General features: G+C 41.2%; 1 protein-coding gene across 3 annotated transcripts in view; it reads left to right on the forward strand.

Annotated features, from left to right (window-relative positions):
- The window catches only part of PDE7B (phosphodiesterase 7B), a 317,941-nt gene that overhangs the window by 53,650 nt on the left and 236,397 nt on the right, over positions 1-27,894 (forward strand). Inside the window, exon 2 of one of the 3 annotated variants that reach the window (XM_019479635.2) lies at positions 25,591-25,660. The exons of the other annotated variants lie outside the window; for them this stretch is intronic. The gene's annotated coding sequence lies outside the window, so the exon portion shown is untranslated. The remainder of the gene's footprint in view (positions 1-25,590; positions 25,661-27,894) is intronic. 3 annotated transcript variants of the gene reach the window in all.

Consider the following 27,894-nt stretch of genomic DNA (forward strand, 5'->3'; position numbering starts at 1 on the left):
AGGTAGGGCAAAATATTTTTTGGATGGAAAATAGGGTTTTCAATAAACAAATTCAATATCTGCCCTTCTTTTAATAATATATTATTTGCTCAGGAACCTGAAAAACAAAAAATTCAGACAAAATTGGACTTATTTTTTGACAAAAAGTTGGAGTTTTCTGCTGAAAATACATTTTCTGATCATCTGCCAGCTCCTCTCAAAGGATCTTATAACACAACTCTGATCAAGTTGTTCAAATAGAGCCCTTGTAGCAACTGCTGCCTTCTTCTGAAACTAAATCATTCTAGCCAATAAACACTTGGCTAGTGATAAATTTAGACCTGGTTCAAGTGTTTCCAGTGCCTTGGAACTTTATGGGATTAAAGCTGCCTACAGCAGTTCTGAACATGGCCAGTAGATTCCAGAATAGCCTATATTCATATTCCCCAAGAAATACTTAACTCATTAGTTCTTGGATTAAAAATTCAGTATTGTGGAAAACACGAAGAAGCATACCAGATATGCTGTATAGCTATTATTTTTTAAAGAAAGGGCTAAAAAGACACGTTATTACTAGGGTCTTAAAGAACTGCATTTCAGCCAATAGAATTTTCAACACAAAATTTACTTTTGACAAAATGGTTTAATTTTTTTTAACAAATTAAAGGGAATTATTCTTGTAAAACTAATGAAAAATTTTCAAAACTTTTCAGTTTGAAGTACTGCAAAAATTCTCTGACTTTCGGGAGGTGGGGGGGGGACAGTGTTTGTTTGTTCATTTTTACTTCTCCCATTGTTTTCCTTCACTGGAAAATAAGAGAAAAGAATGTATATAAACTGAGAAAAAGTGACTAAAACAACTTTCTATCACATGTTTAGTTCCACTGGGAAAAGTTGAAAAATGTTTTTAAAGTGTGAAAATAGCATTTTGTGGCATTTAAAATCTTCCTTGGAAAAGGATAAAAATATAAACAATTGAATAAAGGTGAGGGATTAAAAAATGCAAAACGCTCTTCTTTTATAAACTTTATCTTATTCAGGCAAATAGAGAAACAAAACTCCTACACTGGAGAATATGCAGGAATTGCATGAGGTTCAAGTTATTACATGTTTACAAAATAAATAATATATGACAATTTTTATAACTTACCATATGTACTGTCAATGTAATGTTTATATATATATGTGTGTGTGTGTGTGTGTGTGTGTGTGTAAAATGTATAGTCAATCAGTATAGAGACAGTAGCTTGCTGTCTCTCTCTCTCACACACACACTAGCTGGAGCTAAATCTGTCTTCACCTCTTTATAAAAAATATGAAATAAAACAGATCTAGATTATGTGAGGTCTGCAGTACTGTTTTGGAACCTGTGTATTCTTTTATTCATTCTTTCCCTAAAATTAACTTTACTTACTAATGCTGCTGCTCTGCTCTGCTCTCTCATCATTTACACAGCCCATTTTTTCTTCATTTTGCATCCCCAAATACTTTGTATTTTTGTACCCTTTACCCCTTTCCTAAAATGTGGAAATTCATTCTGATCCTCAAATGGAAGGGAATATTTAATCCCTGCACACCTGAGTAGCAAACTCCTGCCTGGAAAGTTCTTAACTCCAACACTAGGGGAGTCATGGCACAATATTGTAGTTCACTGGATACTGTTTTCTGGCGGGAGTTATGCAGAGCTGTATTTCAAGCCTTTTCCCATATTTATACCCCTTCCCCATTCCCTTAGTCTTTGCTTTTAGACTTAGAATATGTCTTTTCTTCCTACTCATTTTGGTTCCCAACATTTCTGTTTTTATCTTTTTTTCCCCCTTGTTATAGTCCCCCTTCTATTTTTTTGTCTGAATCTCCCTCCTACTACTATTCAGTTCCACTTAAATCCTCTTGAAGATCCCAAGTTTGTGACTTCTCCCAGTCTCTTTGTCCTTGTATTTGGTATCTTTTTCCCGGGCATGAAAGTTTGCCATTCAGTATTATGGTGTTGCTTCTTGCTGTCTGTGTCAGTCTCAGGCTGAGATTCCAAGGCACTTTCCATTAGTTTCTCAAGGATTTTAAGACCATCTTATTTCTCCTTTATAATGTACTACTCTTCTTGGTGTGTGAAGAGAAATTTAAAAGAAAAACCCTATCTTCATATTATATTTGCTTCTCTGAGGACATGTCTACATGTGCACATTTACTGTGTAGTAACCGAAATTACTGCACAGTACAGGCATGCGTCTACATGTGCACACCCGTACTGTGCAATAAATATGGCAACTTATGCTGACCTGAGCATATACTTCTTACCTATATCATGCTGGTATCAAATTTATGCCCAATTAGTTACTGCTTAGTAATGCACGTGTAGATGCCTTACTGCGCAATAACACTGTGCGTGTGGTCTGATCTTGGACTAAAATTAAGGAATAAAGTTAGTCCCAAGTCAGTCCACAAACAGTGTTAATGCACTAAAATTCCTGCATGTATAGATGCCAGCATATTCCCACTTACTGCACAGTAACTTACTGCACAGTAAATTTAGCCGGCATAAATACACGCCCTGAGAGACACTAATTTCACTTAGTTCCTTCCTTTTCCTTAATGTACCCTGTGACAAGTCTTAAAATATAGTGTCTTTTGGTTTGTTTGAATTAGGGGGAGTGTAGAGAGCTCTGTGCAGTGGTGTATTGACAAGGAGGACAGAGGAGGGAGCCATGCCCCCCCAGGCACCAGCTAAGGGGGGCAAGTGGCGTACCGGTGGAGGGAGCAGAGGGGGGGCCATGCCCCAGGTCCTGACCTGGGGGGTGGGTACCAGCCAGGCCCTCCAGCGGGTACTCGGTCCCCCAGTGGCACTTCTAGTTCTACCACCAGCATTTCCGGGCTTGGCAATCAGCCGCCAGGGGACCTGCCCCCCATTGCTCAGTGATTGGCTATGGATGGGGGGTGTGCAAATGCAATCACTGGCCCCTGGGCACCGGAGACCCATGGTACACCACTGGCTCTGTGTGCTTTGTCTACAAGGACTCCTGCCTTTTTCACCTGTAGGAAGGAAGGAATGTCCGTTTGAAATATTCCTCTGGATGTCACTTTCCACACATTCTGGGAGTCCTCTTATTCTAATGCTATTGCTTCTCTCAAAATCTTTAAATCTCATTTTTCTCTGCAAGCTTCTTTTCTTTTTTTTCCCCAGTCATTTTGATTTTAGTTTGCAGACTATAGGTTTCCATAAACCTTTATCTCCAGGTGTGTGACCCTGCTGCTCTTTGTTTGTATCGAACTGTGCCTCCACAAAGGATTTTAAAGCTCTGATAACTGAGATTAACTCACTAAAGTCCTCTCTGCTCAAAGGGGCTATTTTGTCTTTCTCCTTCTTTGCTCTAGCTCTTCCGTTTCCACCTGCAGCATCCATCTTTGATTTTGCAAACTCTGTGACCTGTTCTGAATGAATGAAAATCTTCCGGAGAGATTTTTCTGGGGAAGTAGCTTTTCCAGCTAGTCTGCTACATGTGGTATTCATTCTACAAACAGGGGAAATGCGTTTTGGGAATCAAGGTGATCAGGGATCGGCAATGTCTATAGATCATGCCATTTCTCCCATAGCTATCTAGTTTTAGGTAGCCATTTGGTGCAGTAATGTCATGTAGCCTCCACAAAACATTTTAAAATTAAATAGAATTTTTCAAAATGAAACAGAATTTAGAACTTGCTGTTGGAAAAGAAGTGAAAAATGTTACCTGTTTTTTTCCTACGACTTTTTTTTTCCTAGTTAATAAATTACTTCATGTCCTTGCAGTGGCAGGACGTTAAATGGTCCTGTGGCAAGCTGGGATGTTCTTGGTGTTTTGTGGCATTGTGCAAGAAGGTCGTTCTTTCTGTTAGGTTAGAGCAGAGGATGGAAACCTAGATCTGGTCCTCAGAGCCTGGCATTAAATGTGGCCCACGGAGCCAAGGCTTTGGCCACATTTGGCAGCAGGGGCTTTGCTCACACTATGCAGCTGGGTAGTCAGGAGCAGTCCTGTGGTGTGCTGCAGCTGGGCAGTGGCATGGGAAAATGGTGGTAGGACGTGGCAGTGGCAGCTGCTGCCAGATCCCAGGACTCCTCAGACTCAAGCGGAGCTGTTCCACCCCATCTCAAGAAAAGGTTGCTAACCACTGGGTTAGACAAACACTTTTATAGGATGGTTTAGATAGGATTGCTCTGGCCCTGAGCAGTGGGTTAGACTAGATAACATCCTGAGGTTCCTTGTGGCCCTACTTTTTCTGTGATTTTATGATTCAATAGTTTGTTTGACAAACTCTAATTTTTACTAAGTCAGGTTAAAAATTAGGTTGTGCCTAAAGTCTTTGGTTTGCTATTCAGAAAGTAATTTGAAATATTGCATTTTATAATTTTATTTTTTACTTTTTTTAACAAAATAAACACTTCAGCATGGTGTTTGAAACCCAAGCACAGCAACACCCTTTTCCAGGAGAACCAGAAAATGAGAATGATCTAAAAGGAAACTGAAACCAGGCAGTTGACAGATGTGTCATTTTCTAGGCTCTGTACAAGACACAAAATTTGGGGGTTTTAAGGCATGTTTGAATAAATTAGGTTATTTGATTTTTTAAATGTGTTTGGTTATCATAATCACAGTTGCTGAAGCAATAAACTAAGGATTAATACCTTATTGTATATTTTTTATCTTGATTGCGGTCCCTGAAGAGACTTTTTAGTCTATTTATTTTATGTATGTATTATTTTTGGCTTCCAGTACATTGCAGATGTGCAAAATATCAGCATACCAAAACTCACTACCATGACCCAAGCTGTGACTGCAGCTGTATGTGGAAATGTGACTTTGCATGTGCTCCAGCTATGGGGATGGGAACCAGTAACTGAATGTTGTATGTAAATGTGGTCATGAGAATTTAACCCTCGTTGTTTATAGTATGACCTGATTGTGGGGCCAACAGATGATATGTATATCTATCTTTTTATAGTGTCATTTTAAGTAGGGTCATTTTGCTGTTCTTCATATTAACCATACAGCAATGGTACAGACCCTGCTCTCTTCTACAAGGGCTCCAGTGGTTTTCTTTTTCTTTTGTTTTTCTATCATGTTTTGTAATAGGAAAGCCCACCACTATTTCTGTGGAGAATAAATTAGGATTGGTATTTAATGGTAGTCTTGCCATGAAATTGTAGCAGTGATGGTCCAGGGATTATGTGAGAGGCAACTATTTTTGTGGATGATATCTTTTATTGGACAAATTACATAGTTGGGATAGACTTATATAAACTTTCAGATGCCTTAGGTTTTGCCTAAATAAAGTCTCAGTTTAGAGATATGCAGTACAACATCAGAATTGCTTTTATATAGATCCATATATACTAAGTAGATCGATAAGAGAGCTTGAGTTATCTAGCCTATTATAGGACAACCAATGTCTGATGTAATTTGTATTTATTGAGTATTTATTGATGGTGCCTAGAACCACCTACTTTGGAATCTGTTCCACTTCAAAGCTCTTTGGATTGCAAGTCTACTTTTACTCTTGTCTACTTTTCTTAACTTGGCATTTATAAACAATGGTTTCTTGCTCTGAACCTGTTTCCCCTGGCATCAGGGATTCTGCACAGATACAAGTCACACCATGTTTCATTTGCAATGGCTACATAAATAAATGTTTGTTCATAGATTAATAGAGTAAGCACCATTTTATGCCTTAGACAAGCAGTAAAACTTAATGATATTTGGTAACTATCCCCAAATAAGCTGTCCTACTGTTTACAGTGAGAAAGTTCATTTCTTTGAACACTGCATCTATGAAAAATGTTCCACTCAAACTTTCACTCAACACTTCTGCTACAAAAATGTGAGAAAAAGGGGAGAGTGTTACTGAAAAATATTGACCTCTGAAATGCTGAGGTTTGACAGATTAATCTTGCCAATTCTTTTCTTCTTTTGAATATTTACTACAACGAGTTGTAGAAAATCCATCACTGAACAATTCACTTAAGTACGTCTTGTCATGAACAATCCAATCCTAACAATGTTATGTTACTTAGTCTTTTAGCATTTCTCAATTTATAGAAGTCTAAAGAAATGAACTACAGACACTTCTTTCTGCATAAATTTTATTGTATGCCTCATTTGTAATCTTTTCTGTATGTGCACATTGGAGATCTAAAAGAAATAATTTTTGTGCGAGTTTCATACATGCTGAATGTGACCTCCACAAATAGTACACTCTTTACAGGAAGTATTCCAAGTTCTGATATAGCCTGTATGTGCATGAGTTAATCAGGATATGCATTTTTTTTTCCTTTTAATAAGGTCACACTTTACTATAAACAATCAGTTCCCATGTATGAAACACGAATACTGTACATTTACACTTACCAAGCCCTCACTGTGTTGTTTGTTTAAGGTAGAAACATGAGATTTCCTGAATACTAAAGTGTGCTGTTTCTGGTATAACAAGGAAAAAATAGTCTGGTATTGTATTTCAAAGTTTATCTCCAAAAAAAATGAATTTATTGGTTTTGAAGTCTTATATTAAAATAAGTTCCATTTGAAACTAAATAGAATATGCCCAAGCTGTGTTACTTCTAATTGCTGGATGGGTATGTTTAAATATGGATTTTTTTATTAGCATGTTTTACATTTTCTTTTATAAATATTTAGGCATTTTTAAAGCTGAAAAAGCAATATCTGTCCATTTGTCATAACCAAAAAATGGTTCTCTTGACAGATTACAGTTAGATGACATTGCAATTAGAAAACATGAAAGTCAGATCGTTACAGGAATAGGTTTTACGTGGCAAGCTTAGGAAATATACTTGTGTAAGGGTGTCAGAAAAAAATTCCTGGCAAAATTCTGATAATATTCTGAAAACAAAATCTCTTTTAGACAGGGTCTATGCCTGTATCACATTTTAGCTATGGAAAATTGTCAGGCTGGCTCAAAACGGACAATTATTTCTTAGGGGGAATGAAAATAAATGCTCTGTTTGTTCCTTCATCTGGAAAGAAGCTATCAAGGAAATGTAAATTCTTTCTTAGTCATTCTGTCTTCTTTTACACTCTGAATGGAAATAATACATGGAAAATCAAGTAAAAGCCTGAGTCCAAATTAAAAATCCCAATATGGATCGAGATCACATTCCACTTGAGAGCGTCAACCTTTCTGTGGAACAGGCCACATACAATATCTGCATCATGTAGAACATTTGAATTTGAATCTGGGTTTCAAACCTTGAAGTTCAGGAGAGTTTGAATCCAGAAGCACCCCTGTCCCTGCTACCTGCTGCCAGCTGCCACTGGTGCTGAAGTTCCCTTGAGGGAGCTGCCCTCTTCCCCCGCCCCTGCGACCAGCAGAGCCAGGGTCACACTTCAACCACCACAAACCATCCTTGACCCCCATAGTAACTGAGCATGTTTTAACGCATTCCACCAGTAAAATATAAATGCAGTTTGTTCACAAATAGTCAAATATGTTTCACTTCCTACTTTCTAACATATGAACATGTCACACAACATAGAAATGAATGTATGTGTTGAAATAAATTCATTTTAAATCAGTTATCTTTATTTTCCACTCGCAGCTGGCAGAAGGCAGGAGACGGGGCTGGGGACAGTCTGTGCTGGCTCAGCCCAGTGACAGCCCAGGGCAGAGCCCACTGGGTGCTCAGCTGGAGTAGCTGCTGGGCAAGTGCTAGCCCAGCTCCCTATGAGGAGGGGCTAGCAGGGAGCTGCAAAGGCTCCTGGGATGCTGATGGACAGTAACCTAACATGAATTGATAGGGGATCTGGTATAGAAGTTTGATGTACTATTCTAACGTAAATCAAAGTGGAAATGCACATCGATCCAGGTCTATCTTGGACTGGGTTCTGCCATTTTAAGCCAGTCTATGTGCACTGAACTTCTGTTCTGTTACAGGTATAGACCAGTTTTTGGTCACTTATACTGGTTTATGTGTAATGTCTGTACCTGGCCCTGGATTTGGATTCAGTGTTCTGATCTGAGGTTTTGGACTTGGCTCTAGAAGTAAAAGATGAGCATATGAATCCAACCACAAACTCAGATGTATCAGGAAATAGTTTACTGCAAGGGCTGGCAACCTGTAGCCTGAAGGCTGGATCCGTGGCCCATGGATTTGGAACTGCAGCAGCATTTGGTGGCTGGGAGCTTTGGCAGCAGTTACTTTCCCTAAAAAGATAGAAAGACCTAATTTATTTTTTTTGATAGATATTGTCTTGGTTGGCCTTAAACAGCATGCAGTTTCTCTGAAATAATGCACTGGACTGTAGTAATTGGAAGCCAATATTTCTAAAGAAAATAAGAATACAGATTATATCTAATATAGTAACATAACACGATGCTACACTTACATATTATCTTTCATCTAAGTATCTCCATGTTCATATGTCACTAATCCTTAGGTTTATCATCTCCATTTTAGAGATGTGCCATGGGCCCAGAGAAGTTTAATAATTTTCCCAGGATCCAAAAATGCTTGATAAAACCAGAGGAAAATCCTAAACCCATTATTCCATGCCCTGCCTCAGTTACATATAGAGCACTGCCTCTGACTTCTGTTTGGTTAATTTCCTGTAGAGATAGCCGGATCATATAACTCTTCTTTACATTGTGACTACCTCTCTGAATAAAGTAATGCTTATGTTCATATCAATTTTAATATTCTTCCCAGCAGCCAAATTTTATATTCTATATAGAACATTGCATAAACAACCCAAATCTTTGTTAAAAGAGCATTAAGATAAAAACAGGGATTTAGAAGCTGGAAAATATCAGTATTGAGTTTTCCTTTGCAACTTTAATTCAGCCCTGTTGTGGGTCTGTATTACCTGCATTGCAATATAGTCTTTAGATTGTATCATTATGTGTTTTTGTTGTTGTTTTGTTTTAACCTTCTTTTACTGGCATTTAGTGTGGTTTTTCTTCAGTTTTTGAAAAAAGGAAACTGAAAAAACAAAGATTCCATCCTAGCCAATCCATACTGACACCCAGATGGGTCAGGAACAAGGTTTGAATCTTTAGATTCAAATCACAGATCTCTGCCACTTGAGTGAACGGGGTAGCAGTAATAGCTTGCTATCTGATGTGTGAACCAGCCTGGCATGAAAAGTGCTTTTTGCAAGTGGTTTTTTTCAGTTCTTTTTTTTCAGCAGAGGAATGCTGAGACTTAATAATCCTGGATTCTATTCCACATTTTGGAAAAAAGTGCTGTAGTAGTCACATACCCACCTGCCCAACAAGCACCAGCCTTACCCTTCTCTTTCTCCCTGTGCTCATACTGCCTCCAGGTTGCCTACCTAAAGTCTGATTCTGATTGTCTTAGTCCAGCATTTCCCAACCGGTGTGCCGCGGTACACTAGTGTGCCGTTAGGCACGTCCAGGTGTGCTGTGGCATTTTGGGCTGGAGCCACGCCCCCTGCTTGGCTGGAGCCACGCCCCCACACCTGCTGTTGCGGCAGAAACAGACAGATGGGGGCGTGGCTCCAGCCCAAAATGCTGTCTGGCTGGCCGCCTGCCAACCCACCGTCTGGTCAGTGTCCAGGTGGCATGCCGCCCCCTCCCCCTGCTCTCTGTCCGGTGTGCCACAGTGCTTTTTTATTTAGGTAAGTGTGCTGTGGGGTGAAAAAGGTTGGGAAACACTGTCTTAGCCTTCCTTTCTTCCCCTTTTCCCCCTTGTGGATCATCCCTCACCCCCACCTAAGAGCAAAGCAGACTCCTCCTCCTCCTTTCAATATAGAATATGTTCACACCTACTTCTGTTGTGTCCTTATTAGAGATTTATAAGAACCCATTAGACTCCAGGCAGTTGAAGTTCCTCTGGAACAATCTCCTTCCCGTTTAATGAATAGATAATGCTCACCTGCTCAAGAATACAGTGTGTCCTTGAAGTGAAAGTCCCTCTCATTGTTTCCTGTTAAGGAAATCATCCACAAGTATTTGAAACCATCCCAGAAAGCCACAAGAAAAGACTTTCATCAGCAAGAGTCAGATGAGATGACGTCACTGTGGGATTTCTACTGAACTTTATGTTCTGATAAACAATACTATGGTGCCAGTTACCACAGGACAGGGGTTTTTTTTAAAGAAAACATTATCTTAACTGGCCAATATGACTATTTTTCCATTGTTAAGCTCTGTAAGAGTCGCTGAACTGATCTCAGGAAGAGCATGGGAGTATTTTACGAATCATAAAGAAAAGCTGAAAGAGATTGTTTTAAAGAAATAATGGGTTTGGAGCAGTACACATTGATTCAAGCTAGGCTTTGCTTTTTGTCGGACTTTGAGTATAAAAAAATCCAGAACTCCCCCTCCCTCCATGGTTCATCAGAAACTAAGCTACTTTTGAGCTAAACACGTGCCTGTGGCTTCAGTCTCTATTCTGTGCCTAAGCAATGCAGAATAATGCCATATTCTGAAGCACACATGATTAAGATTATCTTGTTTTATTTTTGTTAGACCAAAGTACCAGTTGTGTTGCTTGGTGGGGGTACCAATGGTTAAAACACATGGAAATGAAAGTGTGTAAGTCTAGTTGCTGGCATAGCGAACTGCCAACTTTGTGGCTTATCTCAAAACATGTCTATCTCATTGGTATTGGAATATTTCCCACCTTTCAAACCTTCACTGCAAACATAAGTACAATACAGCTTTATTTTCTACGGCATCTGCCATGCAAATTTACCTCCAAATGGTTTATACTTTATTTACATTGGATGCACAGAGTTAACAGCAATACGAAAGAAACTAAGAGGCACTAAGGGAGCTAATGTGTTCAGCTGAGGAGTCAGTGAAGCAGAAGGATAAAGAAATGCAGAATATCACAGGAATAACACCACAATGAACTGGCTAGCATGTCTTGATACAAGTGAAATTGCTGAACTTTGTTATTGGTTCAAAGGCAAAGAAGGCTGTTATACCAGTTTGCCTGACAGCCTGAAAATTGGGAGCCCTGTGTTCAATTCCCTGCTCAGCCACAGATGAGACTCCAGGGGGGAGAGAGGATTTCTCTGCCTCAGGTTCCCACCTGTGAAATGGAGGGAAGAGTACTCATTACCCCACAGGAGTTATGAGCATGAATACATTAAGAAGGTGACAAGATGCTGCAGCAATGGGGGATCAGATAACTATCTTACAAAACTGCTGGCAAAGATTTTCCTTTGGATCAAGATATTGGCTTGATCTTTCAGAGAGGAAAGGTTCCAGTTCAATCAGTATTGTTGCCATCAAGTACTCAGTAGCTATCACTGCAACCAAGTGACAAAGTGTCTTCCTCAATAATTTTTGGAGAAATTATATACACTATTTATATCAAATACATTATACAAACATGTAAGTAAAACAAATAGATCAATAGAAATGTCTGTGGTTACGCCTGTGCACGTTATGTTTATAAAATGTGCTTCTTACAGCAACTTGGTGCCCAAGTATGATAATGTATGATTAATAAGTTAATGTCGACGCCTAGCTCTCCCTAAATTACCTATAGTCTGCTATGGTGAACCAGCTTCTAAACCATATCCCCTAATTGGTTCAGCATCAGAGTTGCTATCTGCCTGTTATGGTGCACATACTCTTCATGGAAAACAGTATGTCCACAGACATTTCAGTGTTCTTGGTAAAGTATGTGAGATGCTACATACACCATTATTCCCAAATCTTCATTGGACTAAGCACTTGAGGAAGCAAAAGCCTAGGGCCAAATACTGCAATAGAAGCTATACTTAAGAGAAGGTGGGGCAGGATGGCACCTCAAAAGCTAACTCATTCAGAAAGGCATAACAGTCAAGTCTGATGGAATTGTCTGTCACTTATGAAAGCTTTCCGAAAGAGTTAGTCTTTAAGGTGCCACCCAACCCTGCCTTCTGCCTGACTTCAAACTAACATGGGTAACTACCTCTCTACTCATGGATGATACCCGATAGAGTACTGTGTGAACTGTAGGACCTGGCACAGGGATAATGAAAACTCTGCTCAAATTAGATAGTCTGCAGCCAACCCAAACCTTTGCTGTGTTTAGTAAGAATCTTTTTTCTTAACATAAATATTTTAAGTGCCTTTTTTCTACTTGTAAGTATTAATTTTATTATTTTCTCCAAAACACACATATATTTTACATTCCCTGAGTAATGTACTGTTTATATTGTTATGCATTGTGCTGCATGAACCATAGCAATCCCCAGCACCTGGGAATGGTTTGATTGCTTTCTGGAAACTGTTCTTACAACAACTGTATTTTTTAGAAAGCTTTTAAAAAAATAAAAATAAGGAAAGTAATGCAGCCTCTTTTGTCAATAAAAAGGTTCAGGTAGGATCAAGGCTGGAGTCTGCAATTTAAGCTTTGGAGTTTGTATATTAAGTGGACAGAATTTCATATAAAACATATTATTTCTGTCACTCACAGGTGCAATCAAAACAGGTAAAAGCTGGCAATAAAGGTCTGGCTGGCAAGTTTGATGCTTTGAGAACTCTGAAAGATGCTGTTCAAACCTCCTTGGTACCTCCCACTATCATGTAGTGAAAGTACAAAAATAAACCATTCTGACATGACTTGGATCAAGTTGATTTTTGACCTTCCAAGGTGCATATAAAAATCCATTTGGAGTGGTCAGCTTTGCATGGGAACACTAGATCCTATTTATTTTCCTTGAAACTCCCAAGAGTATATTGTTATTATAGGAAAATATTTCTAAAACATGTCGATAGGCTCGAAAAGAAGTTTAAATTTTTCTCAGATTTCTATGCTAATTTGAACTGAACCATTGTAATAATTACAACCATTTTTTTTTTTTAATATCCTAAGCCGGCCAATAGAAAATGCTATAGACAGACTGTGGCTTTAGGTGCTTACATCTTCCTTCCTAGAAATTCATGGCCCTAAGTTTCTGTCCTAGAGCCTAGTGGTAAAAGCATTCACCTGGGAAAGGAAAGACTTTGGTTTTGGTCTTTGTCCCTAGAACATTTTGTGTTTTATTTAATTAAAAATGCAGAAACTGAGGAGCAAAACCCCCCTTCCTAGTCATGTCTTGCTGAAATGAATGTCTGTGCCACTAGGCTCTAGAGTCAAGCTCATCTTTTTCATTTTCTGGCCCAATTAATCTTTAATTTTGTTCTGCACAGGGAAATGGTTTCAGCATTTGAATCCAGATCTCTCATATCAGTAATCTAACCTCTGGGAAGTTGTACCACCATTTCCCCTTTCCTCTTTTTAAACGAAAACAACAGCAACCACTTTTTTAATGAGAAATGTGATCTCATAAGTGTACAATAGGTGTGCAGTGAAGCATGACTATTGGGTCATTCCCCTGGGAACACAGACAGGGATAAGGTGTAATGTAGGTACTGAACTGCTCCAGGCTAAGAGGACTGAGGCAGTTCTAGACATGTACAGAAGTATAACTTTAGTCATCTAGAAATCTACAGACGAAAAGTTTACCTAAGTCTACACTGCTGTGTAGGGTCCACCTTAAAGCAGCCTATGAGCTCATGCTTGACAACCATCTACACGGGATATCTGAGTTGGCATGTGATATCATTTAAAAACTGAATGTAGTAAAGTCAGAGGGTCAAAGTAAAGAGTGGAGATGTAAAAGTAACATGTTGAGGAACTGGACTGTTGGGAGTGCACTACAGAAAAGAGTGTAGCAGTGAACAGAAGAGAGTAACTGGGTGGGTGGGTGGAAGATTGCATTTCTATGGGGTGTGAAAGATCTTGGGCTCTAGAGGGTGGACATTGATGATAATGTGTATCTAGCTTGGTAGTTTTCCAAAGTAATAATTATATTGTTATTTATTTAAAAACCTGAGGAATTGATGCCCCTAAAAAGCTTAAGAGCATTTTATTTTTATGTAAATCAGTTTTACCAAAGTACAGTTCCATTGAAGTCATAAAAATGGTCCAAAACAAACAGTAGCCAGCATAAATTCATTCACTAACTCACTGACACCCCATTTATCAGTAATGTTCCTCAGTGTTAATTGCCTACCACAACATGATTATAGGAACCTTATTATCAATAACTTTCCTTTAATAATGAACGTATATATAGTATATATTCAGATTGCACCACATAAAAACACATCTACTGCCAGGTTTAGTACAATAACTAGCCATAAAGGGCCTTTGTACATTCCACAAAATTGGCCTTTAAAGGTTGAAATGCCCTTTTGCACTGCTCAGTGGTATATTCCGCTTTTATGGCATTGCAGTTTGCACACTCATCAGTGTATTCTGCTTTAAATGACTTTGGTATGTAGCAAGATAAAACACTTCTGAGGTGATTTAGGCCATGTGTAGACAAAACAAAGGGCGTATGTGCACAACACTTTAAAGCGGGCTAAATGCTTTGCACCACTTTAATGGTGTCAGTGTTTGCACGCCTCGGCAGCGTATTGCATATTAATTCCAGCTGCTGTAGGAAATTTGGCGGTGTAATGCACCTTAAATGTCTTGGGGTGCAGCAAATTAAAACTCCTCTGAGGAGTTTTAGTTGGCTGCCCCTACAGCCATGGAGCGAAGCACCGGGCTCCATGCAGCTCCATGGCTCTGCAAGAAGCCCTGCAGGCAGACTGGCAGCAGCCCAGAAAGGCATGCTTCGCCCAAGAAAAGTGGTGAGCCTAATCTTTTTTTTTTTTTCCCCTGGAGCCTGCCTGCCTGCCTGAGCTGCACGGGGGCCCAGTGCTTCCCTCCGCAGCTGTGGTGCCCCCGGGACTACACGAGCCAGGTACCTGCGGGCAGGTGCTCCCTGGGGTGGGGCTGCCGCAGAGGGAAGCACCAACCCCCCCTGCAGCCCAGGGACTGCTCTGCCCACCAGCAGCTTGTCCTCCCCTCCCCATTGGGGAGGCAAGTAAGTCAGCTGGGTGTGTGCATGACACGGGGGTTCAATCAGCCCTAAATTGAAGAGGTGTTTTTTAAAACCCGCTGCTTCAATTTAGGGCCCCCATTTCGTCTACACGCGCCTTTAGTTTGCTACTTTAAAAAGTGCAACAGTACAAGGGGCACTGGAAACTGATGTGCTCGGGGCTTGGTGGGCCTTGTGCAGCTCAGGGGCTGTGGGGCCCGGTGGCAGCCCATGTAGGCAGGCTTCACTGAAGGAAAAGAAAAAGCGGCGAGCCTGATCTTTTTTTTTTTCCTCCCTGGAGACTTCCTGCCTACCTGAGCTGTGCAGGGGCCCCAGTGCTTCCCTCTGTGGCTGCAGGGGACCAGCTCTTCCCTCCACGGCTGCAGTGGTCCCCCAGGACTGCCTGGGCTAGGTACCAGCAAGTGGGTGCTGCATGGGGGGCCCCTGCACAGTTCAGGGACTGCTCAGCCTGCCGGCAGCTCGCCTACCCCCGTCCCCCCTGCCACCGAAGAGGCAGGTACAGATTAGGCCCCCGCCGTAGTGTACATGCCACGGGAGTTTAGTTCAGTTTAATTCTCCTTAAATTGAAGCGGTGTTTTTAAAAACCCACCGTTCCAATTTAGGGAGAACTAAACTGAATTAAATCCCGTGGTGTGTCCAAGCAGCCATGCATAGCAGTACAGAAAAACACACCACCCTATCCTTATTTGTACTTTGACCCCTCTTTCATGTATGTGCACTGTATAGAATACTGTACAGAACTATATAAATCTAGTTTATGAATAACATACTAAACTGGTGTTAAAACCTGACCTCTCTAACTAGAGTACACATTTACAGTTCAAGGGTCCCTGACATGGATGATGGAAGGGAAGTGGTAAACACTGCAAAAGAGGAACTGGTACCTATAGTACAGATAGGATGTTGAATAATTTACATGTTTATTTCCTTGCTTTTAGGAATTTGCATTTGTGAGATTCAGCCTTCACTCTTAAGTTAATAAAGTTTTTTTTAATATAACTATACAGAATTTCTATGCAAAATTAAGCCAAATTCAACCTTGATGTGTTCCCATTGATTTCAGAGTCTCACCCAGCATGAATCTGCCTTTCCTTGTTTGTAGCGCTTTCCTTATTTATAGATGGAAGTATCCTAAACTCTCCAGGGAATCCTAAAATCCTTCTCTTTTGCAGCATTTGACAATGCAGTGAGGTTTCCCCCTGTTGGCCAAAATATAACATGCATTCTGCCTCAGAACTTGGCCGTAAACTGCCTTTCTGTGACGTACCAGTTTAAACCACTCCAGGCTGCTTGGGTCTCTGCCAATGAATGCGGTACAAAGATTTCAAACAATAGGATTCAGCCACCTCCTACAGAGTTGCCTTTCCATGCCTACCAGTTTCAAAGCTTATAAATCCTGCTTTATTAGCCTGGGTAACAAGAAATCACATAGGCAAGCAGCATGCCTTGGATATTAATTAAACAGTGTTTTTATTCCCTTTTTGGACCACGTGTATTTAAATCAGATTTGGTCCATTTCCTGTTTTTGGAACAGCAAAGTGTATTTAACTGCCTGGGAATTCAGCCTCCCACTAGGCTACCTGATTTTGTAGTTGGTTGCCCCATGTGTGTGCAGAGGGGAAGGGTATACAGCTTGAAATTGTGTGTCTGTTATGCTTTCAGAATTTCAGGAACTACAAAGCAGCTTCCTAAATTCTTTTCCCAAACAAGATTTTGGCCCAGTGCTTCCATTATGTTTGGGCTCTAGGACAGAGAAGCTAAGATGGGCTTCTTAGCTGCAAGTTATTTTTAAGTTAATATTTGGAGGACACAGTAAAGGTTATTGAATAGACTGTCCTTTCCACCCCCATTATTCCCAAGGAAGGAACATGGTGTTCTGTTGCTTCTGATAGGCATTGATTTCTTTCGTTTGCTTCTTTCAAAGCTGTCAGACACAAGTGTGTGGTCAGTGGACCATTATGCCCCTTTAAAAATTCCTGCAGCAGCCTGTCATAGCAGCAATACTTTTGTGCACTATTAATTTGTTAATATGTATTTTAGATGTTCTGGCATTTCATTGGTAAGTAAGGTGAATTCCTGAGCACATATAGAAATAACATTCTAATGGTTAGCAGTAAAAGCTGATTTAGCTAATAGGTATACATTATTTTCCATGACAGCACTCTTTTTACACACTTTGGGTATGGACAGACATTCGCACACCCTTGTGAAATTTACATTGTGTTTTTATACAAATGTAAATTACACTGTGATTAGAAACAGACAATGTGCAACTGCCCTAGGGTAGTAAATACTGCTATAGCATTTTACCAGTAGGTAATGGGAAGCTGAAAATAACTTATTTTCATTTAGCAGATATCTACCCCGAGATGAGAACAGACAGGTGAAACCTAATCCAAAGTAGTTTACAAAAATGGAGTTTTAAATCTGATTCTGAAGGAATAATCCTCTACTGGATCAGGCAAATTATCCCATGTAGGGGTTTGCTTCTTCTGCCTGTTCCTTTTGTTATACCAGTATAAACATTTTTTTTCTGTTCACACCCCTGATTTCCCAAACCCATCTCTTTTGGGGTTGAAATAATCCATGGTTAGTTTTTGCCTGAACATTCAAATAGCTGTTCCTGTGTATAAACACAGTAGTGATATACAAAGATGTACATGCAGTAAAAAGCAACATTAACTAATAACTGGCATTTCAAATAGATGGGGTAAGTGTATTTCAAGTAGTTCTGGATGCAGTGTCAATTTGAGGATCATTATTAAAGAGCAAAGTAAAATACCAAAAACCTTTACGAAGAATGTGTACAAGGCTGGAAATAGAACTCATTTATTCTATTTCCAACTCTGCCTTTAGCTAGTCTATTTTGTACTATAATTTGCTTCATAAGTATTGTGTAGTTGGACATCACAACATCCATTTCTGCAGAGGGAGGTAGCTAACCATGTGAGTCTGAAGTCAGGCAGAAGGCAGGGTAGACTTGCACCTTATAGACTAACTAAATCAGAGCTGCATAAGCTTTTGTAAGCAGCAGCATTATCAGATGCTGAAAAGGGTCTTATCCCTTTGATCGTTAAAGATTTTGTGGCACTTTTACAAGAGTGCAAATTTGGCCAGGGCTCTAAAATTAAATCTCAGTTTGCATCCTCCCCTGAGGATTCTTAAATTCCTGGCTTATGTTGTTGTATTGTGAAGCTGGCAGTTTTAATAAGTTGTTCTGTTCTCACCCAGATATGACTGCATTTTAACAGCTGGTGAAATGAGCTCTGTCCTATGTGTGTCTGTGCATATGCATGCACACTTATTCATTTCAATCCCTTAAAGTGTGCAAAGTACCTCAATATTCTTTAGAATAAAAAGCAATAGAATAATATATGATAATATGGTAAGCATTTTTCTAGTACAAAAGACCGTTAAAGAAAAAAAAATGTCAGTATCCTGGAAACACAGCTCACTGACATGGAATGACCCATGTCTTGAATTTCTTTTTGGTTTTACTTGCTCTTTCTCTGTTTGGGTGGGAAGTCACTTTGTTGTTATGTCTTAGGAAATAAAGAGTATTTCAGATGCTCTCTAAATGTTCCAGTGCTCAGTTATGAAGGTTATTAATGCTCTTTATTTGTTTTCTCTGTGGCAGATGAGGTAAGATAGTTAGCTTCTTCTCCCTGAGTGACAGCTTATTGTTCTCTTCTGGGGTTCTTTGAAAGGCAGGTCCCTAAGGTTTCAGACTCAAGACACATGTTGCTAGGGTCTGAAACACTTGTTTGATAAAGTTTCTAAGACAATTCTGAAGAGCCTTGGACATATACCCTGATAAGTACAATACTGCGTCTGGCCCTGCTGTGGATGGCTGAGAACTTTTAAATAATTAATCTTCATTTTGAAAGGAGCCTTGAATTTACCCTGTGTTCTGTGCCTTTGGCTCAGATTGATGTTAGGCTCAGATTCCAAGTGATGTACAATATGTTATCCAAGCTATCTCTTATACAAGTTTTTTCTAAAGAAATCTTTGCACAACATTGGCTATCTCATTCAAGATACTGTAGTTATCCTTTATATAGTAAGTTGTTAGGTGGGGACCCCCTTGTCTTGGACATTTAAAGGGAAGGTCAATAGGACAGATAAAGCTGTGGAATTTTGTATTTGTTTTGTAGTTTTCTGCAACTACTCAGGAAGATGTTTTAAAACATTTATTTTATGTATTGTCTCAACTATTATGCAAAATCAATAAAAAGTAAGTAAAAATAAAACATTAAGTTGTCTGATTTTAAATATCAAAAGGCAGGGAATTGTCCATCATTAATTTCCCATTGGGATTATAGCAGTTTACTGCTTTGGAATTCCCTGCTTTAACAAGATCCAGTGTGTGAAGGATAAGCAGACTGGCTTTAATTGGCTGAAATCAGACCCTTCTTGTTTGTTAAAGGCAAACATTTGTATAGGATGTTTTAGATGGGGGTGATCCAGCCTTGAGCAGTGAGTTTGACTAGATCAGTGGTTCTCACTGAGCACATCTCCATGAGACGTTTAGTGCAGAGATGACTAATTAGCTCTGCAGTAAACATCTCAGGGTATACGTTTGTGCCCCTATTAGGGCACAGGAAACTAATAAACACTGTAGCAAGGTAGTACTCATAAATACTTGTAGTACTTGTAAATACAAGTAACACCCTCTTGCAGCATTTTTTTTGATGCACAACAATGCATGTGTAGACACTGACCCAACTGGCTGAGTCATGAGGTTGTTTTGTTGGCTACAAAGGACCAAGTCACAGGATCATCATAAAATTCTAGTTTATTAGATGGATGCAAAAGTCAGATCATAAACCTTGGGGCTGATCCCCTCAAACACACACACATTCACACAGACACACACACACACTCACAGTAGCTAGCTATGAACACTAAGCACCGGTGTCAAGATATACCTATCCCCAAGTGCTGGAGTCTGCCGTCGATGGCCAGTCAAGGCTTCTTTCAGTGTGATGTTGCTTCAGAAGGGGGTCACCAGCTGGTCCTTCTGGCTGGGCAAGCAGGGTGCTGGTCAGGTCAAAGAGGGCACCATTGGGGGTCATTCTTTGCTGCCTTTTATCCCTCTCTGGCAGACTTTGGTGACTTCCCAATTTTCAGGCTTACCCAATCCAGGGGTCATTGACCTCATGGGATGTTCCCCTTGGTGGTTGCTGGATGGCAGCTGCCAGCCCCAGGGGTCACATCCACAGGTATGTGCAGACTTGGGAGTCCGTTGATGAAGTTTGATTAATTCACTGCTGTGATAAATAGGGCTCTGGGGGCAGTTGATCAGGGTGGTATTCAGTCCCAAGAATCAGTCTTTGGTGTTGATTAGTTCAAACCAGGGCTTCTGTACCTTTAGCAGTGAAGTTTCAGGGAGTTTCTGGCTCTGTATTGATCCTTTCCTCTCCTTAGGTTACCTAGGTGTTAATTGCCGCTCATTAACTTGTTATCCTGTCTAGCTACTGTGTTTATGCAATCAATCAAGATTCATCCAGGGACCTGCTCCATACAGAGAAGCAGTGGTTTGATTCCTACCCTTGCTAATATTGTTACATGGTACAACTTAGTTTTAAACTTAAAGTACATTTGTTACAAAGTTAAAAAGCATAGAATATAAAAGGGTGAAATGCCATGGCACATACAACAAATAGACCAAATATAATTGGGGGTGGGGGCGGACATATTGATGCAGAATACTATTTTATACCCGTAAAAACATCTGCAAACTATATTTTTATTACAAGTACACCTTATAGTCTCTAAAAATAATAATAGTAAAAGAAGAAAATGGAGGAAGGAAGAAAAGGTAGAAAAGAGAAAGCATCCCCAAAAGGGGGCAAATAATACAAAAGGGGCTTTTTGCCACATGGAGGGACTTCACATTGGAGGGAGGGGGGAGGGCAGGCAAAAAAAAGTTTCTTGCTACATTTTCAGTGCAGGGGCTGCCTGCTGGCTAGCCCTGCACTGAAGCATCTTCATGCACTAGCCAGCCCCTCCATGGCACACTGAGACCAGTCAGAGCAGCCCTGAGCTGGCAGGCTGACCCCCAGGGCTCTCTGCCAGCCAGGGCTGTTCCAACTGGTCTCCACATGCTGCACATGAATAAACCCCATAGCTGATTGGCCTGGAGTAAATTGCTCCAGGGCTCATGTTCAAACAGCATGCCAGGGAACAAAAAACTCTAAAGCAATAAGCTCCAGAGTTTATTCATGTGTACTAACTGTACATGTTGATGTGCTCACTGAGACCCTTTCAAAGGTGCTGTTGTGCAGGTGCCACAGCAGCAGCAGCCGGATGGAAGTTCCCTATACGTCTTATGCCTAGCCATCTCAAGAAGGGCTATGCCATGAGCATGCACTTCTGCCTACTGTAGGGTTATCTGATAATCCAATGGGAAACTGGTGCCTCCCAAGTCTGGGGGTGGTGTTAATCGCCAAGCGCAGAACCACCAGCGGCGAAACTGGAAGTGCACTTCCGCCAGCACTTCTGGTTTTGCAGCTGGCACTTCCAGGGGGTGCACGGCCAATCTCAGGGGGTGCATGTGCACCTGCATGCACCCTCTATGTGTTGCCAGTAGATAATCCTAAAGCAGGCAGCAGTGCTCAGGCTTGCCACAGTCCTTCCCAGTCTGAGATCCCAATGCTGCTTCTAAAAACAGAGGCATACAGGACAGGTGAAACTGTAAGAGTAGAACCTCAGCTGAGAACCACTGAGGTAAGCTGAGGTAGAAGAAGAGTGGCTTTCCACTGAGATGCCATCCAAATAAAAAAGCTATGGAAAGGTGCCCTGAATCTAAAAAAGTTGAGAATCACTAAACTAGATGATGCCCAGATGTGGTCCCTTACAGCCCTAGTTTTTTATGATTCTGTGATACAGTTCAATGGCGGAGACATCCATAGATTTCCCAAGATGATATATGGCTAAACAGGTTGTTGACACTGATCTGCATTAGCCTTCTTTCCACTGGAAATAGACCCTTTTCTTATCTAAGATATGTATATTATTTCAGTAGTTTGTGTGTCTCTTCCTAACAGCTTTCAGACAAATTTGAGAGTTAAGCAATCTGGACTTGTCAAGTTGGCAGAGGAAGAGATTCTTAGAAGGATCTTTCTCTTATAAAGTAGACCACAGGGTGAAATGATGAGCAAACTACTGTAAATCATGATGAAATACAAGTTGGCACGTGCCATATTTACAGGTAAAAACATTTAGACTGAATGTTCACCTGTGCTTGGTGGCCCCTGGTTGTGTCCCCACATGCAGGCACATGAAGTCTATGGCATCGCAGACTTCTGTGTGGCACCACAAACCTCATGTGTGGAACATTAAAACGTGCTCCACACACTGCAAATTTGTAGCACGGGGCAAAATTTGCTACCAAGATTTCCTGGTAGCAAAAAAGAACCCCTGAAAAAAAAAGTGGCATGGTGCACACTACAATAACATGCACCAAAAAAAAACAGGGGCTTGGTCCTCCAAGAAGATGCTCTGGCTGCTAGCCAAAGCATCTCCAGTTGTCCATTTGTGCAGGGCCAGATTAACCCTTTAGTGGGCCCTAGGCAGACAAACTCATGGACCCCTACTTAATACTGTATGTATATATTACTTTTTTTCCACTCAATAATTACCATATGTAAAATAAGCACAACTGGGCCACTTCTTCACTTAGGGCCCTAGGCGTGTGAGTTTGCCTATGTGTTAATCTGGCCCTGCATTTGTGCCCTGGCTGCTCCAGCTTGCTGGGAGCTTGGAGGAGCTGGCCAAGGGCAGTTTGCACAAAGCAGGATGCAGTGTCCTGCAACAAAGCACGCATGCAGGGGCAGGTGCTGTGGCACAAAGTAGTGGCACAATTTTGTGCCACTACTGTACTATTTGTGTTCTTGCAGGCACATGCCTCTGCACATCTGGACATGTACAGGGTATAGTAAAGGACAGACAATACAAACTGAATTTCTGGTATGTGGTTTCAATCATTTCAATGATCCTTTTAATATATGTAATTGTGGGGGTACGGTTGACATATAATGTTAATTAATGTAAGCTCAAACAATAGGAAATATTATTTTCATCTGTTTGTGGAGGGAGAATGGGTTTTCTGTCATTTAAAGATTACTTTTGTAAATTGTCCCCAAGCTGGTCAAAAAGGGAAGTTCCTATGATGCTGGAGTTAGAGCCCTCAAGCTGTTTTTCCGTGAAAAGGATTTAATATGGCTGTGGATGTTTGCTCTGTACTTAGAAAGGAGGCCCCAGCTGGTTATGAAATACCACATAAAACACCAACAAACACATTATAAATCTAAACCACAATCTTATCCTGTCACTGAATTGCATTACATTCAGATTAGAAGATTAGTCTTATTTAGAGTTTTCTTAACTTGGGTGGTTTTGTTTGGTGGTTGGTTTTAAATATAGAATCCACTTTTTTAATGCCTCATCACATTAGGACAACTCAGTCAGTAACATATAGGCATCTGTAGACCTTAGAAAAGAATTTTTGAATGTATTTAACTAATTGAGAAGCACACATTTTTCAATGCGACTAGCACTCCTAAGTAGGGTGACCATACATCCTGGTTTGGCTGGGACAGTCCCAGATTTTGTAGGCCACCCCAGGGTCCTGGCCAGTTGGTGAAAAATAAAAGAAAAAACCTGGAATTGGGTGCTCCAGGCAGAGGCAAGTAGGCAGGAGTGTGGGACGCAGTCCAGTAGAGAAGCAGAGCAGTGTGGTGTGCAGGCAGGCACCTCTGCTGCTACCCATACATGCCTGGCCCAGCTTCTCCTGAGCTGGAGGTGCGGGGTGGGCTGGACTGGGCACCACTACAGTCCATCTTCCTTGCTCCCACACAGAAGCAGTGGTGCCTGACTGCCCGCCTACCTGGCACACCATGCTGCTCCATCTCCCAGTTGGACTGCACGCTGAGCCCCTGCCAACCTGTCTCTTCTTCTGCCTGCAGCAATGCCACTGACTTGGGGAAGATGAGGGGGAGATAGTATCCTGTATTTCCTTTAAAAGAATATGGCCACCCTACTCCTAAATGGCTTAGGTGCCCTTTGCTTAACTTTAAACTACAAATTGTTTATGTGTAGTTCAGTGATTTTCAATCACCTTGAGATCCTTTCAAAGGTGCTGTGGGGTGCCATGCAATGTTGGCACTGTCAAGTTGGCAAACATGATTCACAAGATGAACTCAAGATATTTCAAATAGGAATCCAGAGTGTTAAAAATATTCTCACCTGTTGTAATATTTTCTGAGTTTTTTGCAACAGAAGAATTGCTCTATTATATTTCTGTAGTAAACAAATGACTGAAAACTAGGAGCTAACATTTGCTGAGGAGTGCCTTGAGTCCACAAAGGTTGAAAACCACTGGTTTAGTTAAGTAAATAGTTTAGTGTGTGACCACTTAAAAAGGAATCCTTCTCCTGCTCACAAAGTTGTCTGTTCAGCCTACATCTTCCTGTCAAGCAAGTTATAATATGTAGCCTGGGTGTTATAAAATATTTGTAACAAACATTTGTTTTAGGATATAAAAATTAAAGTTTCAACATTATAGCTATAATCAACCTTTTCAGCAACACAAGCTGAGAGATATGGGACTCTTACTGTATCATTATCTTTTATTTGTTCTCCTCTCTCAGCATGGAAGTTCTGTTCCAACCATCTTAATCAGTGTGATAGCATTGTACTGCATGCATTAGGATATAAGAAATCATAGTGGCCCCCTACAGGCATTATGTTTCTACTGGGAGAACTGCTTCTCTCCCAGCAGAAATTGCCAGTGGAGGAAGTCTACCCCATCTACAAGAAACATTTTCCATCTTGACACCTGAAAAATAGTATTCCTGTGAGAGAGGTCTGCCTGTATACTCAACTCCTCTGTACCCAGAAAGAGTCCAGCATAGGAGGATTTCAGCTCCAGTTTTCCCTGCAGGGGCATTTTCCATGCTAGGGAGGAGTCTGGCTGCCGCTGCTCTCCCAAAGCAGCCCCCAGTCTTGGGAAGAAGGAGAAAGGCACCAGCAGATTGGAACAGCTGTACACCCCCTCTCTCAGGAAGATTTCTAGAAATGAAAGCTTATCCATGGCCAGCATGAAGAATAAAAATGTGTTGAATGTCAAGATAGGTGTAACAGGCCACAGCTGAGACCAGCTGATTAATATTAATGTCCTTGGGCAGAAGGGTGTGGCCCCAACTCCAGACTTGCCCACCATGACTTGATATTTAACAGGTAGAATTCTTTTGATGAGACCTTCCCATCCTGCCAGGATGGTAGCTCTGGCAAACTTCATCCACCATGCAATTTGCAGCAGCCTCTGCTGTCCCAGTATGCTGTCACCACTTTCATATCTATTCTGTCATTCATGACCTTCCCTCTGGGCACCAATCAAGGGCAGCCTCTACCCCATGTAGATGGATGCCATCCCAAGTAAAGTTAATGGGGACTATTGGGAGCTCCTCCACCCTTACGCTACTCCACAAGCCTACGAGTCTTAAATCAGTCAAATGTGCCTCAGTTCAGACTGGGAGCATTTCAAAGATACCTAACCTTCAGGCTTTGACCGAGGTGCATTCCTTATAGATCGGCTCCCATCTTCCCTAAAAGTTCATTTTGGATAAATACACAAAAATGTGGGCAGAATTGCTCCCCCTCACCAGTTTCCAGTGTGTGCTCTTCAGTCTCTCATCCAGGGGCCGTCCCGTTCACTCCTGTCCTTCTCTTATAGCAGCCTCTGAGGTACTCCAGCCAGTCAGGGTCGGGAGCTTCCAGTGCTGCTGCATTCTGGTCTCCTGCAGGTGAGTAGAGCCTCTTTGTTTAAGGAAAGCCCACGGCGGAGCCAGAGTTCCCAGGCTCTCAAGTTTGGGGCATGCCCCTGGGCTTCCCTTGTGCCCCGCTCATGGCTTCCCCCATCAAACCCTCCGAGTGCCTCCCTTTTACTCTGTGCCAGCGCAGTCTGCATGGCTGGCTCTGTGCTAGCATGGGTGGCACTCCAGTAAAGCTGGGGCTGATAGGGACAGGCTCCAGAACTCCCTCCATAAAGGGAGAGGATGAGCTCCATGCTGGTGCAAGCAGCACTCTGGCAAAGCCAGAGGCAATGGAGGCCGGCTCCGAACCTGACTCCAGTAAGAGGAAAGGTGCAAATGGGCTTGTTTTCTCCCTTCTCCCTCTCACCCTGCTACAATAGGTCTAAACTACAAAAGCTTACCTTCATATCCACATTACTGGAGTATTCATATAGTAGGTTGTGGTTCAGTTCATCTCTAATTGGAAGATCATTTCCATAGTAAAACTTGTTTGCACAAAATAAATACATCGGTTGGACTGTGAATTGGAAACTTGGGGCCCGGACAAACCTTCCAGAATACATATACTTAATACCAATCTTTCAGTTTTTTAAAGAAATTATGAAAATTCAACTCATATCAAATGGAAATCTGGTCATCTGCACATCCTATAAATTCTCTCTGAAAGAAATCTTAGGGGATAGGTAGGAATGGTGCTTAGTCAATATGTTAAATTATTGTAAAATTTGTACTTGGGCATCATCTGCCCACCTAAAAAGAAACACCACAGCAATGTACCAGAGTTGCATGGCTCAATATACATTGTAAGGTTTAGGATTCTGAGCCACCAAATTTTAAAGCATAGTTCATCTGGGAAAAGTTGTTTTGTAAAATCTCCAGTTAGCATTTTCCATTATTTAATAAATATGTAGAAAAGGGAACTTCTGATAGAGCTGCTTTCAGTTCCTGACACAGCATTGACAGTAGTTCTGCTATTCTTTCCTGGATTTTGCAGCATGACAATCTGTATCCTAACATTTTAGACCCAGTCTTTCTCCCAGCAAAGCAGAACTCGTGCTGACATTAGTGGAACAGGAAAGGACTTTTTAGTTGGCTGCAAGTTCTGAAACTCTATCGACATATTACCATGGCTGACATACTTAACCAAATAAAACCTGAAGAAGATAAGTGCCTGATTGTTCTTATTTTCCCTATTGTTTTACCAGTCTTATCAAGCAGCAGAAACCTTTTGGTTTTTGGACTTGAAAGATTAATCATGTACTACTTATAACTATAGTGTTAAAGTTTTAGAGAAGGTGCTCTGTTCATTGGGCAAAAACTGGTACCTTCTACTGTAGCTATAGGCAAGTCTCAGGGCTGATTTCAGTAATGCACATTGTACTAAACTAGGGTGGTCTAAACAAAAAAAAAAAGTAAGTCTTCTTGTTTTAATCCCTTCATAAAAATGTAATAAATGAAGTACTGTTGAAACAGGCCATGCCAACACAGTACATCAGAAGAAGCTATAGTACTAGGGTGACCATAGAGTTTGACCAAGACAGTCCCAGATTTTCTAGGCTGTCCCAGTGTCCCATTCAGTTGGTGAAAATGGAAACAAAAGTCCTGGATTGGTGCTGCCCTACCTGCACTGCCTGGCCCAGCTCCTCCTGAGCAGCAGCTGGAGTCAAGGAATAGGCTTGGCTGGGCACAACTCCCCCTGCCTGGGACAGGGATTGTCCAGGGTGGGGTACAACAGGACAGAGGGAGAGCCCTGCTGTGAGTGTGGGCTGTGAGCATGTGCATGTGTGCGTGTGTGTGGTACCATGGGCAAACTTGTATTTTGATGCCCTTTGGTGCCCTCCTGAGCAATGGCTGGAGGCAGGGAGTGGGCTGGGCTGAGCTGGGCATCACTCCTCCTGCCTGGGGCAGAGATGAGCCAGGGGGGAGAGGGGGAAGGGTGGTAGTGTCCTGGATTTCCTCAAAAGTAGTATGGGCACCCTGTGTAGTACAAACTTCCCTATGTTACTTTGCCATTGTGCCCCACGGTAAGGAGAGGTCATTCTGTTTCATTCCTTGGTTCTTCTGAGACTAACAGCAAGGACACTATAGGGAAGTTTTTTGTGTTGTACACAACTATCCTCTGAGAATTGGGATTAAGACTAATTTCACATAGGCTACCAAGCATGTAATAGATGCTAATGCTCTTAGCCCTAGATCCTATTCACCAATTAATTATATAAGACTTA

This window comes from Alligator mississippiensis, chromosome 1 (genome assembly GCF_030867095.1).
Source record: "Alligator mississippiensis isolate rAllMis1 chromosome 1, rAllMis1, whole genome shotgun sequence".
Classification (NCBI taxonomy): Eukaryota; Metazoa; Chordata; order Crocodylia; family Alligatoridae; genus Alligator; species Alligator mississippiensis.